This window comes from Argopecten irradians, chromosome 11 (assembly GCF_041381155.1).
Source record: "Argopecten irradians isolate NY chromosome 11, Ai_NY, whole genome shotgun sequence".
Taxonomy (NCBI): Eukaryota; Metazoa; Mollusca; class Bivalvia; order Pectinida; family Pectinidae; genus Argopecten; species Argopecten irradians.
The window spans coordinates 35,118,674-35,136,095 of NC_091144.1; the positions used below are offsets into that span (position 1 = coordinate 35,118,674).

The following is a 17,422-nucleotide window of genomic DNA, read 5'->3' on the forward strand; positions in this document are numbered from 1 at the left end:
GAATCATCAATATAGTAAAAAACTGATATTGCTCTACTACGAAGGTAACTATACACTGGTTTCAAAATTTTTGCAAACACTCTCGGGGCACATGCCAAACCAAAAGGAAAAGCATGAAACTCGTATAACGAGCCACGCCATTCAAACCGTAATAATTTCCAAAATTTGTCAGCAATAGGGATACTAAAATATGCATTAGTCAAATCTACTGTGGTGAAATAATCAAATCTTTGAACTGCCTGCAAGACTATGTCCAGTGTTTCTCGTTTAAAATGCTCGTATGCCACATAATCATTTAGACCTCGTAAATTAATGACCGGGCGAACCTTACCATTTTTCTTCTTAACCAAGAAAATATTGGACAAAAATTCACCATTCTCATATTCATATGCAATTATTGCCCCTTTATTAATCTAACCAGAAACCTCACTGTCTATCAATAATTGTTCTGTCTCAGAAAAAGAAATGGATTTGGGCACAAAAGTTTGAACTGGCCATTTATCGCCAACAAGCTTTATGTGGTAACCCTGAACTGCGTTCAGAACCCACTCATCAGATGTAATAACTCGCCATTTTTCAATGAATTCGGCAATTCTACCCGAAGGGCCTGTATCACTCACCTGTAGCGTAGCACTACTGATTGGCTGTATTGGCCGTCCCCCTGGTTGGTATCGTTGCTGGGGTTGCCTTGAACTGTTTTCTCCCCCTTCTGTGAAACCTGGAGTTCCCTCTGTGAGACTGGGACCCTCTGTAGCCTCCTCGCCCCCACGGGGCATGACAGGTTTTTTAGCACACCTGGCCCAAAGGGCCGGTGAGCTTATGTCATGGCGCGGCGTCCGTCTGTCCGTCAACATTTCCTTTAAATTGCTACTTGTCATAGAGTTCTGCATGAATTGTAACCAAATTTGGCCACAAACATCCTTGGGGGAGGGGGAACAGAACTTGTATAAATTTTGGCTCTGACCCCCGGGGGCAGGAGGGGCGGGGCCCAATAGGGGAAATAGAGGTAAATTCTTTAAATCGCTACTTGTCCTAGAGTTCTGCATGGATTGTAACCAAATTTGGCCACAAACATATTTTGGGGAAGTGGAACAGAACTTATATAAATTTTGGCTCTGATCCCCCAGGGGCTGGAGGGGGGGGGGGGGGGCGGGGCCAAATAGGGGAAATAGAGGTAAATCCTTTAAATCGCTACTAGTCATAGAGTTCTACTAAAGTCAGAAAAGGGACCATAGCATGACCTAAGAGTCTTTGAAAATCTTGTAAAGCTCTATCACAAGTCTGGGCGTTGGCCCAAATAAAATTCCACACCGAGTGGTTGGTATGTGGTGGCAACAGTGCCTCAATATTTTCCGGAATTTTGTATAGTTCGTTCAACTTACTCACGTCCGCCCTAGTCCTGACAGCGGTAGTAATGCTTTTCGCTACTTTCGACGAAAGAGCTGGTCCTAACTTGAATTTTTCATAGATATCGGCTAATTGAAAGACCTCGTCTTCCTCGGCCTCTTAATAAATCAACATCTTCCTCTGACTCCTTATTTAAACAAAGATAAATTGTCAAAGCCTCTACTCTGGAGACCGCCATGTCAGATCTAGTGAACGTCTCGCACATTCTTGTCCAAACTTTTCTGGGCTACAACTTTCGTCAACTGCTATAGCAGACAACACCGAGTCTAGTTTCTTATCACTAGCCTTTCTATTTTTTTTCTCAGAACATTCTCCGACTGCGTCGATTTCACTTTCAGTTTCATAACCCTTTTTGACTGAAGCCGAGTCTTGGGCCCAGTCCGGTGAAGTTGCAGTTTTGCTGCAAACTGTGACGTTAGCCCCAACATTAATGCCGGGCCCCTCAAGCTCCAGCTTATTATCAAATGACCAAATCCCGAAAAAATAGAAAACAAAAAATAAAAACGTGTCATGCCATAACAACGCGGTTTCGGTAACAAAATACAGAAAAAAAGGCCCGTGTGCTTCAATAAAATTCACTATAGTGGCTACGAACTTGTTTGAAAATGGGTAGTACCCTCGCGTGTTCGAAACGAAAAGATGCTTTCGTCGTGCGTGAGCGTGCTTATGTAGGCTAGCTTATTTGCATATTTTAATCTTCAAATCGAGGTTGTTGTGCATTGAAACGGAAATGCTACCTTACCCCCGAAAGCCGGAAGGCTACGGAAAAGAATTCTGGTTTGGAAAAAAAAACGATTCTACAATTAACCAATTATTAAAGATTACTCACAAAATTTACAAATCATTGATGACGGAAAAGATATATGTTCCCTCTTTTTAGACGTTTCCAAAGCATGTGATAAGGTATGGTATGAAGCTCTTATATATAAATTAGAGAATATTGGTATTAAAGGAAATCTACTTAAAGTTATATGTGCCGTTTCACAGCTTTCGGTCTTGAAAAGCTATATAATTATATGGCAAGATCTATCCTGGAATATGGTTGTATACTATTTGATAACTGCAATCAGCATGAATCCGACCTTATTGAAAGTGTCCAGCGATTTGTTTGTTTGTTTGATTTATTAACGTCCTATTAACAGCTATGGTCATGTAAGGACGGCCTCCCATGTATGCGGTGTGATGCGTGTATGTTGTGCGAGGTGAGTGTACTGGGAGACTGCGATATGTTTGTGTTGTGTCTTCTTGTATAGTGGAACTGTTGCACTTTTTATAGTGCTATATCACTGAAGCATGCCGCCGAAGACACCAAGCAACACACCCCACCCGGTCACATTATACTGACAACGGGCGAACCAGTCGTCCCACTCCCTGTATGCTGAACGCTAAGCAGGAGCAGAAACTACCACTTTTATAGACTTTGGTGTGTCTCGGCCAGGGGACAGAACCCAGAGCCTTCCTCACAGGGGCGAACGCTCAACTCAAGGCCAAAAGTGAGGCTGTGCCAAGGGAGGCATTAGGAAAGATAAAGTCAGTTAGGAGAAAAGATAAAAGATCCTATCCTGGAATTTGGTTGTATACTTTTACGATCATGCAATAGCATGGGCAGCAGGTATTGAAATTAGCGACGGGCTGCTGTAATCAGTACGGGGGTATAAGGTAACAAAATATACAAAGCTTTTAACTGAGCTTGGCTGGGAGTTACTAAGTGATAGAAGGAAGTATTTTAGACTTAAAATGTTATTTAAAATTAAACATGATCTCGCTCCTCCATATATAAAGTCGCTCTGCCCACTCTTATACATCGCACTCCAAGCTACAATTTCAGAAATTCTAATACTCTACCTCCAGCTCCTTTCAAAAACATTCTATCACCAATCTTTCTTTCCAAAAACTATTAAAAGACTGGAACAATCTTCCCGAACACATAAGGAATAAACCCACTCTTAACTCTTTTTCACAAGCACTATCAAAACTAAATCCACTAAATACGCATGGACATGGAAAAGGTAAAATCAATCATTGTAGATTAAGAATGGGCCTCAGTGCCCTGAACAAACATATATTTTCTTACAAATAAATACAGTAAATGTATTGTGATTTCTGTGTAGACTCTCCTGAGGATGAAAAACACTTCTATTTATTATGTCCTAGATTTATAATCCCACGTACAAAATTATTTCAAAATACTTGTAAAGAGCTGGCTCCGCGACTGGTTCGCCCGTTGTCAGTATAATGTGACAGGGTGGGGTGTGTTGCTTGGTGTCTTCGGCATCATGCTTCAGTGATACAGCACTATAAAACGGGCAACAGTTCCACTATACAAGAAGACACAACATGAATATACCGCAGTCTCCTAAAACACGCACCTCGAAACAACATACACGCAACACAGCATACATGGGAGGCCGTCCTTACATGACCATAGCTGTTAATAGGACGTTAATTAATCACACAAACCCTGACCTTATCATTAATCTCATACCTGATATCTTTGTCAAAATTTTATTACATTGTTCTTACCGATTCGTCAAACAAAATTATTTTTGATTCCGTTTTCGAATATATTATCGACTCCAAAAGATTCTAGATAGTTTTTTCTTTACACTCCAACCCCCCTCCCCTCTGCATCACTCTCTTCCCCTCCTTCGCCTGTCTCTTCTCGATTTCTTTCTCCCTCTCTTTGTCATGGAATGTTTGTGTGAGTGAGAGTGTGTGCGTTATTCTAATGTATTGTTATGTATATATTGTATTGTCATATGTGTCGAGGACAGCATCTAGTGGCCCTAGGGCTGTGTGCAATCCTCATTTAAGAAAGAAAGAATTAAAACACTGAAGCATGCCGCCGAAGACACCAAGCAACACATCCGGTCACATTATACAGACAACGGACGAACCAGTCGTCTCATTCTACTCATACTTTAGATGAAGTTCTGGATATATATACATTTTTGTACATGTATTATCTTAATTAAATATTGTGATTGTCTGGATATGCACATTACATAAAATTGCAGAACACGCTTAATCCCAAAAATGCTAATTACTTTGTATTTGATTAGGCAGTCAATGTAATCCTGATCCCCTGCTGGAAGAACACTGAAAATTAAAGGTACAGGTCCATGACTTACAAGATGTCGCTAAAAGCATATGCAGTTTCAATTTAATTCAAGGGAATAATGGGTTGACACGGTTTTACACTGGTCTCCCAACTATTGCCGTTTTTTCTGGCCTTACAAATAAGGATAAATGTTATTTGTTTTCATTTAAAGATGCTCTACCGCTGACAAATGGTATTTTTTCACTATCCAAGAAAGGAGCAGACGATTAAGTATTTTTCTTGGCAGTGCCAAGAGAGGCATTAGGAAAGATAAAGTCAGTTAGGAAGAAGAGAAAAGATAAGATCCTAAATTTAGTCGCCTTTTACGATTATGCAATAGGGGCAGCAGGTACAATTCTAACGCCCTACCTGCAGGGCAAAGATCAAAGCCCCCTGTTGTTAAGACTTATAAGACCAGCTTCTGAATTCTTGGGGCCTAGGCGAGATAAAAAAAATGGATGTCGTCAACAATTCTTTATCCTGCTTCAGATATTAAAGATGGACAGCTTAAAGATCGGCTTCCTTCTGGTATTTTGGAGCAACACACCCCACCCGGTCATGTTATACTGACAACGGGCGAAACAGGAACTTCCACTTTTACAGACTTTTGTACGTCCTGGCCAGGTGACGGAACTGTTGTAGACAGCGAGAGGAAACTGAATACCAATTTTCATTGCTGCGTTCCTCATTGCAGCGAAGACAGCAGGATACACCTGAACTTAACTTTCCACCTGCTTCTAAAACATAAAGATGCCAAGAGGGAGTGGATTGCGAAAATCAGGCGTGATGAGGGCCCTGATTTTCGGGTTAGTAATAATCTGAATAGTACTGGCAGACGACTCGCTATCGCATGTGTATTTATATGGTTTCTTACGAATTTTCACAAATAAAGTCATATTTGATAAAAGATGCTACCATGCATCATTCCACGAAATATTTCTTACAAATTCCTGTGTTATCGTACACACATGTATGCTATGGCGAGAATAACAATGTAACTGTACAATAACAATGACAGCATCAGAGCGCAACGGGACCCCTTTCCATAATTACGTCGTGTCCGACTGCAATGTTGCCCTTGATAATTTCTTTAGATATCTACATCGTATATGTGATATTATTGGATTTGTATACACTTACCTGCTCTACAAGTACATATACGTACTTGCATAGGAGCTTGGTGTATTGTCAATATTATATCACTTAAAGCATGCCACCGAAGACACAAAGCAACACAACCCACCCGGTTACATTATACTGACAACGGGCGAACCAGTCGTCCAAATCATGTTATGCTGAGCGCTAAGCAGGAATTAAAAGTAACTAAATTATCAATTTTATGGACTTTTGTGTGTTTCGGCCAGGGAACAGAACCCAGAGCCTTCCTCACAGGGGCTAGCGCCCCATTAAAGACCAAAACTGAGCTAGTGTCAAGGGAAACGTTAGGACGAATAAAGTAATTTAGGAAGAATGAAAAGACAAGATCCTAAATTTAGTCGCCTCTTACGATCATGCAATAGGGGCAGCAGGTATAATTCTAACGCCCTACCTGCAGGCATATATTGTTTATAACCAGTGTATCAATTTATTCTACATGATCTTCGATTTTCGTTTTAAACATCTTTGATCAACATCCTTCTTTTTTCGCCAAAAACATTTTATGAAGTCTCCACGTTTTAGTACCTTGAAAACCTTGATTTTAATTGTTTTATTAACCCCCATATGGATTACTGTGTCACAGTTTGTTTGATTAATTAACTGAGCGTTAAGCAGGAGCAGAAACTAACACTTATATAGACTTTGGTGTGTCTCGGCCATGGGATAGAACCCAGGGGCGAGCGCTCAACAAAAATCACAGTCTGCGGCAACATTACAAAGAAGAATGTTACCAAGTGACTTTTTCGATCTTACTAAAATACAGATCCTTAATATCACTGCGTTTGATAAGAGGATCTGCCAACATCCCATTAGGGGTCATGTCCAGGTGACCTTTGGAATTTGGCCCATCAAATCGCTGCTACCAGAATGTTAAATGTGACTTGATGTTATTCGACCACGTAAGAAATAGCACCTCGCTTTATCTTTTAATAAAGCAGCAAAGGGTTTTTTATGGAATAACCTATAGATGTATTTTATATCCTCTTTATTTGAGAGACATCTTTCATGAATGAATATAGATATTTCTTTACATTGTATATTTTATATTTATCTTGACCATGTGTAAGACGAGACGAGCTACTAAGCTCACTATGTAATTATATTTGAATAAAGTATGTTGTTATTAATATTAATATACACCAGATCTATATGATATCCCTTCGGAAGTTACCACTTCTGGGACCACGTCTAGCACCCAAATATATCACTAATATGTTCACAACATCGTATAGTAAGAAATGCAACCGTTTTTAATTCAATAAAGACATTTATTTAGCCAAAAATCAAATACCACGGCTTGAATGTACACCAGATATATATGATATCTCTAACGGAAGTTACCTGGAAAACAACTTCCGGGACCACCTATATCACATCAGGGATATGTTAACGACATACTAAGGTATGTAAGTAGTTGTTATTCATTAAAGACACCAATTCAGCTTAATTGAAATATCATTGGATGGATGTAATGTTTTAATCAAAAGATACAATTTTTTTACTAATTTTCAATAGATATTTCTTCAAAATGCGTGACCACGGTGGGACCCATTTTGTGTTTGTTTGTTTGTTTAATTAACGTCCTATTAACAGCTATGGTCATGTAAGGACGGCCTCCCATGTATGCGGTGTTTCGCGTGTATGTTGTGCGAGGTGCGTGTTTTGGGAGGCTGCGGTATATTCATGTTGTGTCTTCTTGTATAGTGGAACTGTTGCCCTTTTTATAGTGCTATATCACTGACGTATGCAGCCGAAGACACCAAGCAATACACCCCAACCGGTCACATTATACTGACAACGGGCGAACCAGTCGTCCCACTCCCTGTGTGCTAATTGGGAGTGAGAACATCTTTAGTATGGACTAAATAGAGCAATTGGCCTTGGCAATTGGAAACCGTATTAGCAGATCCGTAAAATTAGATAGTCATTCCAAGTCATACAAAAATCAGACATACTTGGAATCATTTACTACTGTAATTAGATGTATTGACGTCTTGTAATGTTATAAATGGTTTTGTTTGTTTGATTATTTTAACGTCTTATTAACAGCCACGGTCATGCAAGGACGTCCTTCCATGTATGCAGTGTGAAGTGCGAGGTGAGTGTTTTTAGAGACTGCTGTATGTTCGTGTTGTGTCTTGTATAGTAGAACTGTTGCCCTTTTTATAGTTCTATATCACTGAAGTATGCCGTCGAAGACACCAAGCAACACACCCCACCCAATCAAATTATACTGACAACGGACGAACCAGTCGTCCCACCCCCTGTATGCTGAGCATTAAGCAGGAGCAGAAACTACCACTATTATCGACTTAAGAAGACAGTCAGGAAGAAGAGAAAAGATAATAATCCGATATATATTCAATTTCGAAATGCGTTGCAAAAACTCTGGCTGCATGTGAAAGCGCATCAGGTATACATTTAACATTGCTAAATAATGTTACGGAAACCTTTATTTTTTACGCAAACCTTTACTAATGTCATTATACATGGACACATCTATGAGAGATTCAGTAATGCGAATGCAATTTCCGAAAATTTCAATAAACTGATTTTTTTTTTCTGTTTTGTGTATTATTGATGAAATTATTTTATTTTACTTAAAGTTTGTTTGATTTATTAACGTCCTATTAACAGCAATGGTCATGTAAGGACGGCCTTCCATGCATGCAGCGTGTTGCGTGTATGTTGTGCGAGGTGCGTGTTTTGGGAGACTGTTCATGTTGTGTTTACTTATATAGTGTAAAGATCATCATAAAGCTGGCAAATTGTACAGATCTTTCTTCATGGTATGAGTGAAAAGCTAGTGGCTGGGTATTGCAAAGTACGCAATGAAGGCAATTTCCAACCAACGTTAGGTGGCTACTACCATTGGTGTCATTCACAATCCCTTCCAAATTTCATTTTCAAGCGAGAAGCAATATTTACTTATGTTCTCGCACTCCATGTATTTAGAGCTTGTGTTAGACGCAATATCTCAATAACTGCTGGCAAACTGAATTTTGCACCGCTGCTTTTTGGTCTGGAGATGCCATTCTACATGTTGACATTATGAGAGATTTGTTGGAGCGAATGAATGTCCGGTAGCCGTATGTGGGTTCATTGAGGCACAAGAATCATACAGTGTTTCGGGTAATGATTCAAATGGGAAGGGGGTGATTTCATCCTTGAAGCCAGGAGCAGGGCAACTAAACGTATGGTTCCTCCCGGTGTTCCGACGAAGGGAACTTGGCTCAATGCGTGTCCTAACGTTTAACCTGGACCGCCTGGAAAAGGTTATTTTTTTATACCGAAACAAGTGCAAGTAGAATCAATGCAATAATGAAAAGATTTTAATAAGAGGTTTTGTGGTGATGGGGACATATGTATTTCATATTTGATAATGGTGCCTGGGTTTTTGCCATTAAGCCTACGCACTGGGCATGGATCCAGTACTTGCAAGAGCTTTACATTCCAGCACTTTCTCTCCGCATATCCGGCAAATACCATTATCTTTCACAGCTCCACCAAGCCAACACAGTGTTGTTTGAGTGGAGCACTCTTTAAAAGGAGAAGGCTGATGCTGGGGGGAGGGAAATCCAGGTCCAGTATTTTGAGCCTCGTTTTCATGTTGTATCCTTAAATAAAGATTAATAAATCATTTTGGAATTTACTGGTACATATTAGATATAAACGAATGATATATGATCCAACTACTGAAGATGCTCCACCAATTTCAATAAACTGCAAGTGTTCATTGTAGGTTTCTGTCGGAAGTAGTGCCATATTGGCACTTTTGTATTAAGACGCTTCCCGATGACGCCTTTATGGTGAGGGATACCTCAGCGCCTGTACATTTAAACAGCTGATATGTCTAGAAATGCAAATATTATTATTCTGTATCAATTCGCAGAAATACGAGGCAGTCCCTATGTTCTATGAGGAATACGATAAAGATTATATATACCATTTGATCATATCCAGAGAAATCAGAGACAATCAAAATATTCGGTAATACACTTCCGTTATAAACCTTAAATATAAACCGTTTGTGACGCATATAGTTATTATTTGAAATACATCAACGAATACATTTCTCTTTTTGTCAACATCACTCAACTAACGTGCTAAATCAAAGTATTTAAATAATTTATTCATTTTTAATAGGCGCCTTATTCAAGAAAAAGAATATCTCAGGAAGAGCAGTAGCCATACCAGTGTCAGCGGAAAGGCACTAGACATGGATTTCGTTATTTTATCTCTTGCATGCGAAAGAAATATGACAGACTTCCTTCATCACATGGCTAGCAATGGTTTGCCCACAAGGAAATAAAAAATATGCAAATATTTTGTACGCCAGATGAACGGTCGAAGCAGGACGACATTTCCTACAAGCCCAATGCAGACCTGGTACAGGCAGGTCTAAGTAATTTGGATGCCATTGATGATGAAAAGAAACGCCAAGAATTTCAAAAGTCGAACGTGACTTAGACTGAGTAACTTGCATTTCTTCAAGAATTTGTTTGTTTGATTAATTAACGCCCTATCAACAGTCATAGTCATGTAAGGACGGCCTCCCATATATGCAATGGGCAGCATGTGTGAAGCGAGAGGTGCGTGTTTTGGGAGACTGCGGTATTTTCGTGATGTGTCTTCTTGTATAGTGGAACTGTTAATCAAATAAACAAAATTCGCCATCTGTTAAGCGCTCGTGAGGTATGCTGTGGGTTCTGTCCCCTGGCCGAGACACACAAGTCTATTTTTTTCACCTAACTGCTATAAAATAGACTTTGGTGTGCACTTTTTCATTTAGTGCTGTAGAGCACTCCCAAGTGAAACCTATACGAGATTGAGAGACTTTGTTTTAGATAGAAACCTGGTTGGTCTGTGTTCGGGAGCGATCAAGTTTGAAAGGGGGGAGAAGTGTAGCAGGTTTTACTTGTATATAGCAATACGGTCGCCTTCTAGCTACCGACTAAGGTAAATTTCCCTTTAGCACAGTTGAGTGAGCGTTAGACCAGTAAGTCAAGGGTTCCGGATTCGAGCCCGGATGGCGGCACACTACTCTTCCCTGTTACACTTTACACTCATGTAATAGCAGACAAGGGGAAGCACCCATTGCAACTACAATAGTTAAGGGGAAAAAACAACACATCACAGAGAAATATAAGGAGTGTTTTGAAGTGACGCTATCACCAGTAAGTGTGGTCAGTAATGCAAACCACAGGCAGGCAGATCAAATGATAAAATACAATCAAATTGGACTGGTACAGGTTAAAAACTTATCATAGATAAAGAAAGGCAACAGAAGGGGAGAATATTGTCTAGAAACAATCGACGGATGTCTCTGAAAAAAAACCACAACTACATGTATAATTGGCATGGTCAAATTGGTCAAATTAATAAATTGCCAGGGGTTGATTTCCTGGTACGTAAGACCAATCCAAATCAACTTCCTTATTGAATGGATAATGAGGAATGGGCATTTGTGGGATGATTTAATGGTACCGAAGTTGACCGCCTTTTAATCCGAGCAAGGACACCTACACTCCTCAGGAATACACGAACCTGAGAAACCTCGAGTAATGATAAACATATTTATCTACTTTCATTTACTCATAAAAAAGGACATTTACACCTGATTCAAAAACAATTAAAAATATATTAAAACGCTCAATGCTGGTTTTTTTCTTTGTATTCTTAACATACAACTTATCTGTATGACCTCTGTGGATGTGGACGACTTTCGCTTACACCTCATCTGTATGACCTCTGTGGATGTGGACGACTTTCGCTTACACCTCCAAAACTTGGCACCGCCTCACTTTTGGCCTTGAGTTGAGCGTTCGCCCCTGTGAGGAAGGCTCTGGGTTCTGTCCCCTGGCCGAGACACACCAAAGTCTATAAAAGTGGTAGTTTCTGCTCCTGCTTAGCGTTCAGCATACAGGGAGTGGGACGACTGGTTCGCCCGTTGTCAGTATAATGTGACCGGGTGGAGTGTGTTGCTTGGTGTCTTCGGCGGCATGCTTCAGTGATATAGCACTATAAAAAGGGCAAAAGTTCCACTATACAAGAAGACACAACACGAATATACCGCAGTCTCCCAGTACACTCACCTCGCACAACAGACACGCAACACACCGCATACATGGGAGGCCGTCCTTACATGACCATAGCTGTTAATAGGACGTAAATAAATCAAACAAACAAACAAACAAACACCTCCAAAAATGTGACTAAATCCAGCCACTACTGCTACTCCTGAATACTATCTTCAGTATTGAAGGTATATAACTCAGTAAAATACAAATACACACTGTATGTCCTGAGCGCTCGCCCCTGTGATAAATGTTCAGACGATATGCAGTTAAAACACAAAACGAGTCACAATTCGCTGCAAACACACGAGACCGTACTTAAATGCCCTTTACTTAATAATATGGCTGTTGCGTCACAACCGAATTAATATCAATTTAGGGTTCATTTCAAAATGTTCCTCAGGGTGACGTTCTATGACCATCGAATTCCATGTAAATAGTAGAAGTGACGTCCTAGGACCATCGTTCTTTGTGTTATTATCCCCCGCGAAACGCGTTTGCGGGGGATATTGATTTGGGCTCTGTCCGTCCGTGCGTCCGTCCGTCCGTCCGTCCGTCCGTCCGTCCGTCCGAGTATCGTTTCCGGGCTATAACTCCTAAACCGTTCAACTTGGCTACACGAAACTTTCTGTACATGTTAGGCTAGTGCTCTAGTTGTGCCTTTTGCTAATGGGAACCTTTCATTTTCGATACTTTTTCTGTTACCATGGAAACTTATTCAAAAATACCATATTATTAAAGTTTCCTTTCTATTCCGGGCTATAACTCGAAAACCGTTCAACTTGGCTACACGAAACTTTCTGTACATGTTAGGCTAGTGCTCTAGTTGTGCCTTTTTCTAATGGGAACCTTCCATTTTCAATACTTTTTCTGTTACCATGGAAACTTATTAAAAAATACCATATTATTAAAGTTTCCTTTCTATTCCGGGCTATAACTCGAAAACCGTTCAACTTGGCTACATGAAACTTTCTGTACATGTTAGGCTAGTGCTCTAGTTGTGCCTTTTGCTAATGGGAACCTTTCATTTTCGATACTTTTTCTGTTACCATGGAAACTTATTCAAAAATACCATATTATTAAAGTTTCCTTTCTATTCCGGGCTATAACTCGAAAACCATTCAACTTGGCTACACGAAACTTTCTGTACATGTTAGGCTAGTGCTCTAGTTGTGCCTTTTTCTAATGGGAACCTTCCATTTTCAATACTTTTTCTGTTACCATGGAAATTTATTAAAAAAAACCCATATTATTAAAGTTTCCTTTCTTTTCCGGGCTATAATCGAAAACCATTCAACTTGGCTACACGAAACTTTCTGTACATGTTAGGCTAGTGCTCTAGTTGTGCCTTTTGCTAATGGGAACCTTTCATTTTATGTTTGAGCTTTCATACACAACTGGGCGCGGGGGATAATGCCAAGCTTTGCGGCTCCTTGTTAACATACATTTGCTTACGAGTGATGTGCTCTAAACAACTTTATACCTAAATGATATATGAAAACATTTTATCTAAATAAAAATGGAAAAAACAGAGGCCCATGGGCCTTAATGGTCATCTGATTATTAGCACATGACAAGATAGTCATTTAAAGGGACAATTCACTCAGGCTAATTATTTTACATAACCAAGAAGCAAAATATGGCATGAATGTATTGTTCTACATTTCTTATGAAACATATAACATAAAATATTTACAAATTCCACGTCATTGTTTAGTATTTTGATAAATATCGTTGAAATATCGTATGTTTTTAAAATCAATATAATGCAATAAAACATGCTCCACTGTGAGAGGAGAATCACATGCATGGCATGTAGGAGGATCCTCCCCTCTCAATAGATAGGAATGTGTAAAATATGTGTGTCCAGTTCGGAGCCGAGAGATTGCATTGTATTGATTTTAAACACATACGAGATAAATACTGTCTCCGACATGTTCACTTTGTTCCATGTCGTGAGACATAATCGTATTTTTAATTATCTCAAAGAAATCGGTATTTTAAACAAAATATGAACGTTTTCTCATCATATCATCGTATCAACTCAACATTTCATCAACATTGTGCACGAGTTTTCTCTCATGTGTTTAAGCCAAAACTATTTTATCCCATGCAAACCTTTTTTTATCAAATAAACGTTTACAATCTGTGTTTTAGTCCTTACTTGCCTTTTCTTACCCTGATCTTTTATCCTGATATTAATGTCTGACTTGTAGTTTGGCCCTAAATGACCTTAGTTATCGATGGGCCGTAAAACTCAAACTACCGTTTGAAATGAGGATCTGACAAAATCCCATTAGGGGTCACGTCAGGATGACCTTTGGAAATGGCCAATCAAATTGGCACTGCCAGAATCTTGACTGGGGACGAACTAGTTTGAAAACGCTGTCCAAATTATTTTCGTGTACGTAGTCATCTCGCCCGTAGTGCACAACAATGCTCAATGTATATGCTTACTGGGACGAAATGGCGTTAACAATTGACGTATAAATGGGTATAACATGAATTTGATCTGCAGTACACGTGGTAAAAGGTCATCCGAACGTGACCCCATATGGGATATTGTCAGATCCTATATTGAACGGAGTGGTTATAAGGATCTGTATTACAATCAGATTGGTGATCATATGGCTCTTTTTACGCCCCTGTTCTAAGGATCTCCAGTGGTTTGTGCGTATGCAGCGTCTGCTTACAGCTGCTGATAATTGTACAAACTCCAGGGGGAAACCATGGTGGTCATTTGTCGACATTTGGACCAGCCTATTCCAGCAAAAATTCCAGCTTGAGCCCCTCAACTCAGTTGCCGTTCTGCTTCAGTTGAAAGCACTGCTACTGGTGGCTGCAAGGATGAACCCTGAAGAGATGGACTAAGGGATTGAAATGTTTCCAGCACCTCGCGAGATGTTGCCTCGCTGCACTTCCGTCTAGACAGAACATTGAAGGTCATGGGTCTAGCTTCAGCGCCATTACTAGCGGAACAGAAGTTGAAAGGGGGGAGTAATTGAATCCTATAGGATCATGCCCATCGTTCTAAGAGCCAAACACCTATACCAATGCTGAGCGTCTTTAGACCTGCCTCAGAATATTGTGGTTCCAAGCATCGGTTCAGAACCATCCAGGAAATGGAGACAGGGTTACGACGCTGGTTGCACAAGAACGTATTGGTACGGTGGAAAGGTCGGATTGGACCACTGCGAGCCAATGAGAGACTGGCATGATCAGGTTGTCCACCTTCGAAAGGTGATGAACAGCCATTTTCTGTTCTCCACTGTCGGGAAATGTCCAACGGGATGGAGGTTAACAGGATGCTGCTCAGGTGACCAGTTACAGGCCCTGAGGAAGTAGCCGTGACGGTAGCAATTGTGCTCCAGAGTATCCCTGGGAGATCTTCGCAACCAGGACTGACAAAGCCAAGAGACTATTCCGCCAGATGGGTTTGTTTGTTTGATTAATGAACCTCCTATTGACAGTAATGGTCATGTAAGGACGGCCTCCCATCTATGCGGTGTGTTGCGTGTATGTTTAGGGAGACTGCAGTATATTCATAAACACACCACATCCGGTCACATTATACTGACAACGGGCGGACCGGTCGTCCCACTCCATATATGCTGTGCGCTAAGCAGGAGCAGAAACTACCACTTTCATAGACTTTGGTGTGTCTCGGCCAGGGGACAGAACCCTGAACCTTCCTCACAGGGGCGAACGCTCAACTCAAGGCCAAAAGTATAGGCTCTATGAACTATCAGAAAACTTTAAATGGCATGGTCCGTCAAAGAAAAATCATGCTTTAGGCTTAAATAATCTTAACCAAAAAAAAACCACTAGAACATAAAATGTAGCATTAATGAGGCGAACATATATCTGTTAAACCTCGTGGTTTAAGCAGATACCAAAAGTGTAAAAATACAGTTCTTTCTTTTTAGATAGATATCGTTATTCAATAAAAAAAAAAAAACACACACACACAAAAATACCTGTGTCTACATTGATCTGTAGGCGCTGGGACTTGGCGGAACGGACGAACACAAGTTAACACAGATGGCTTCTATTTCATGTCCGATTCCTCCCTTTTCTGCGTGAGTTCTATTGCAAACGTTTTCTGTGTCGCCGTCAGCTTTCCGATCATTTGTTCAACAAATCCTAAATTTTTCTCCGGCACATATGTATCAGCGTTCATCACCGACTCGTTTCCTAATTTTGACGAATTGAAAACTTTCTTAGGGGCTGGCTAGTCACTGTGATCATTGACGTTGACGTCGTCGCTTAAGTCAGAGGGGATGAAAAAACGTTTTCTTTCTTACTTTTCTCAAATGACCGGACCGTGGAACAGAAAGGACTGGTATTTTTTCATGACGGATCTGGTTTCCGGCGATTGCAAACTGATCACTCTATCAGTTATTAGCCGTTTGTATACATCTGGTATTTGCATTTCATTCATCTCCCGTGGTTGAAGGTACTTATAGTGTCTCCATACTGGTTACGGAACGCATTAACAACTCCTCCTTATAAGTTAAAAGGCAAGGATCAATACTTTCAATGAAATCGTCCATGTGTGATATGTAAACTATGCGCGGGAAAACTGACATAGTAGTATAGGCGTGTTGATCAAATGCGTCGACCAATAAAACAAGCGCTACACTCCCAGAATAAATCAGCCGCTTCATTACTCACAAATACACAGGTAGCTAGGCTATCTACATAAAGAGGAAGTAATACACCGCTGCCTTTCGAAGTAATCCCGCTTCGACAGTAAATATATTATACATGTACAATGTGATATATTTTTATGTGCAATTTGACAGTGTTTCTATCTATCAGTTAAGAAAAATTCAATTGGACTATAGAGGCTACTAAACTCCTTATTAGCTTGAGGCATGAACATCAGGGCCATTTTTACAACCCTTCGGTAACAAAAAACGTGTGAATGGGGCGAAAGCGCTCACTAGTCAGTCATTATTGTTTTTATTTCTTATAGATTTCGTCCGTAAGGATTTTTCTTTAAAGATGCTCCACCGCTGATAACTGGTATTTTTTCACTATCAAAAACAGGAGCAGACGATTTCGTATTTTTCTTCAGTTACAAAAGTTACTTACTTTACGCCATTACCACCATTGAAAAATTTGAGCTTCTAATTTTACTTTAAGTTAAAAATATGAAAAATAATTAATTGCATCCCGAAAAAAATCCGTGTCACTATATCCTATATGGAAGGAAGTACTGATTGCGCATGCACCAAAGGCGAAATAGATTATTTTATATTATATTTTGTGTTAATTAGACATATATATAAACTTGATCAAACAATAATAATTGTTCAACTGATGAATATCATTTATGCTTTGTCGGCGGTGGAACATCTTTAAATTTATCATATATATATATGAACAGGGATGGATCGTGTATGATACATATATGTATGAATAGGTGGTATGGTGTGAATGATATAAATGTTTAAAATAGCGTGGGCCATTCTCCGACCCGATAGTCAAACGATTGGCTAATGGAACATATCTGATCGACAGTCTCATTAGTGCGGTTTGCATAACTATTATTTACAGGGTCTGTGGTGTTGACTGCGAGCGGCACAACAATATATTGAAGGTACGTTGCACGTCTTCGTGTAAGAGAGTTGTCTATATATGTGTCAGGTGAGCTAAAAATAGTAATTTTTATACT

The 17,422-nt window shown here is 39.9% G+C and overlaps 1 pseudogene; it reads right to left on the bottom strand.

The window, feature by feature from the left end:
* Positions 1-1,194: 1,194 nt before the first annotated feature.
* LOC138334594 (uncharacterized) lies at positions 1,195-14,689 on the bottom strand (annotated as a pseudogene).
* Positions 14,690-17,422: the final 2,733 nt, after the last annotated feature.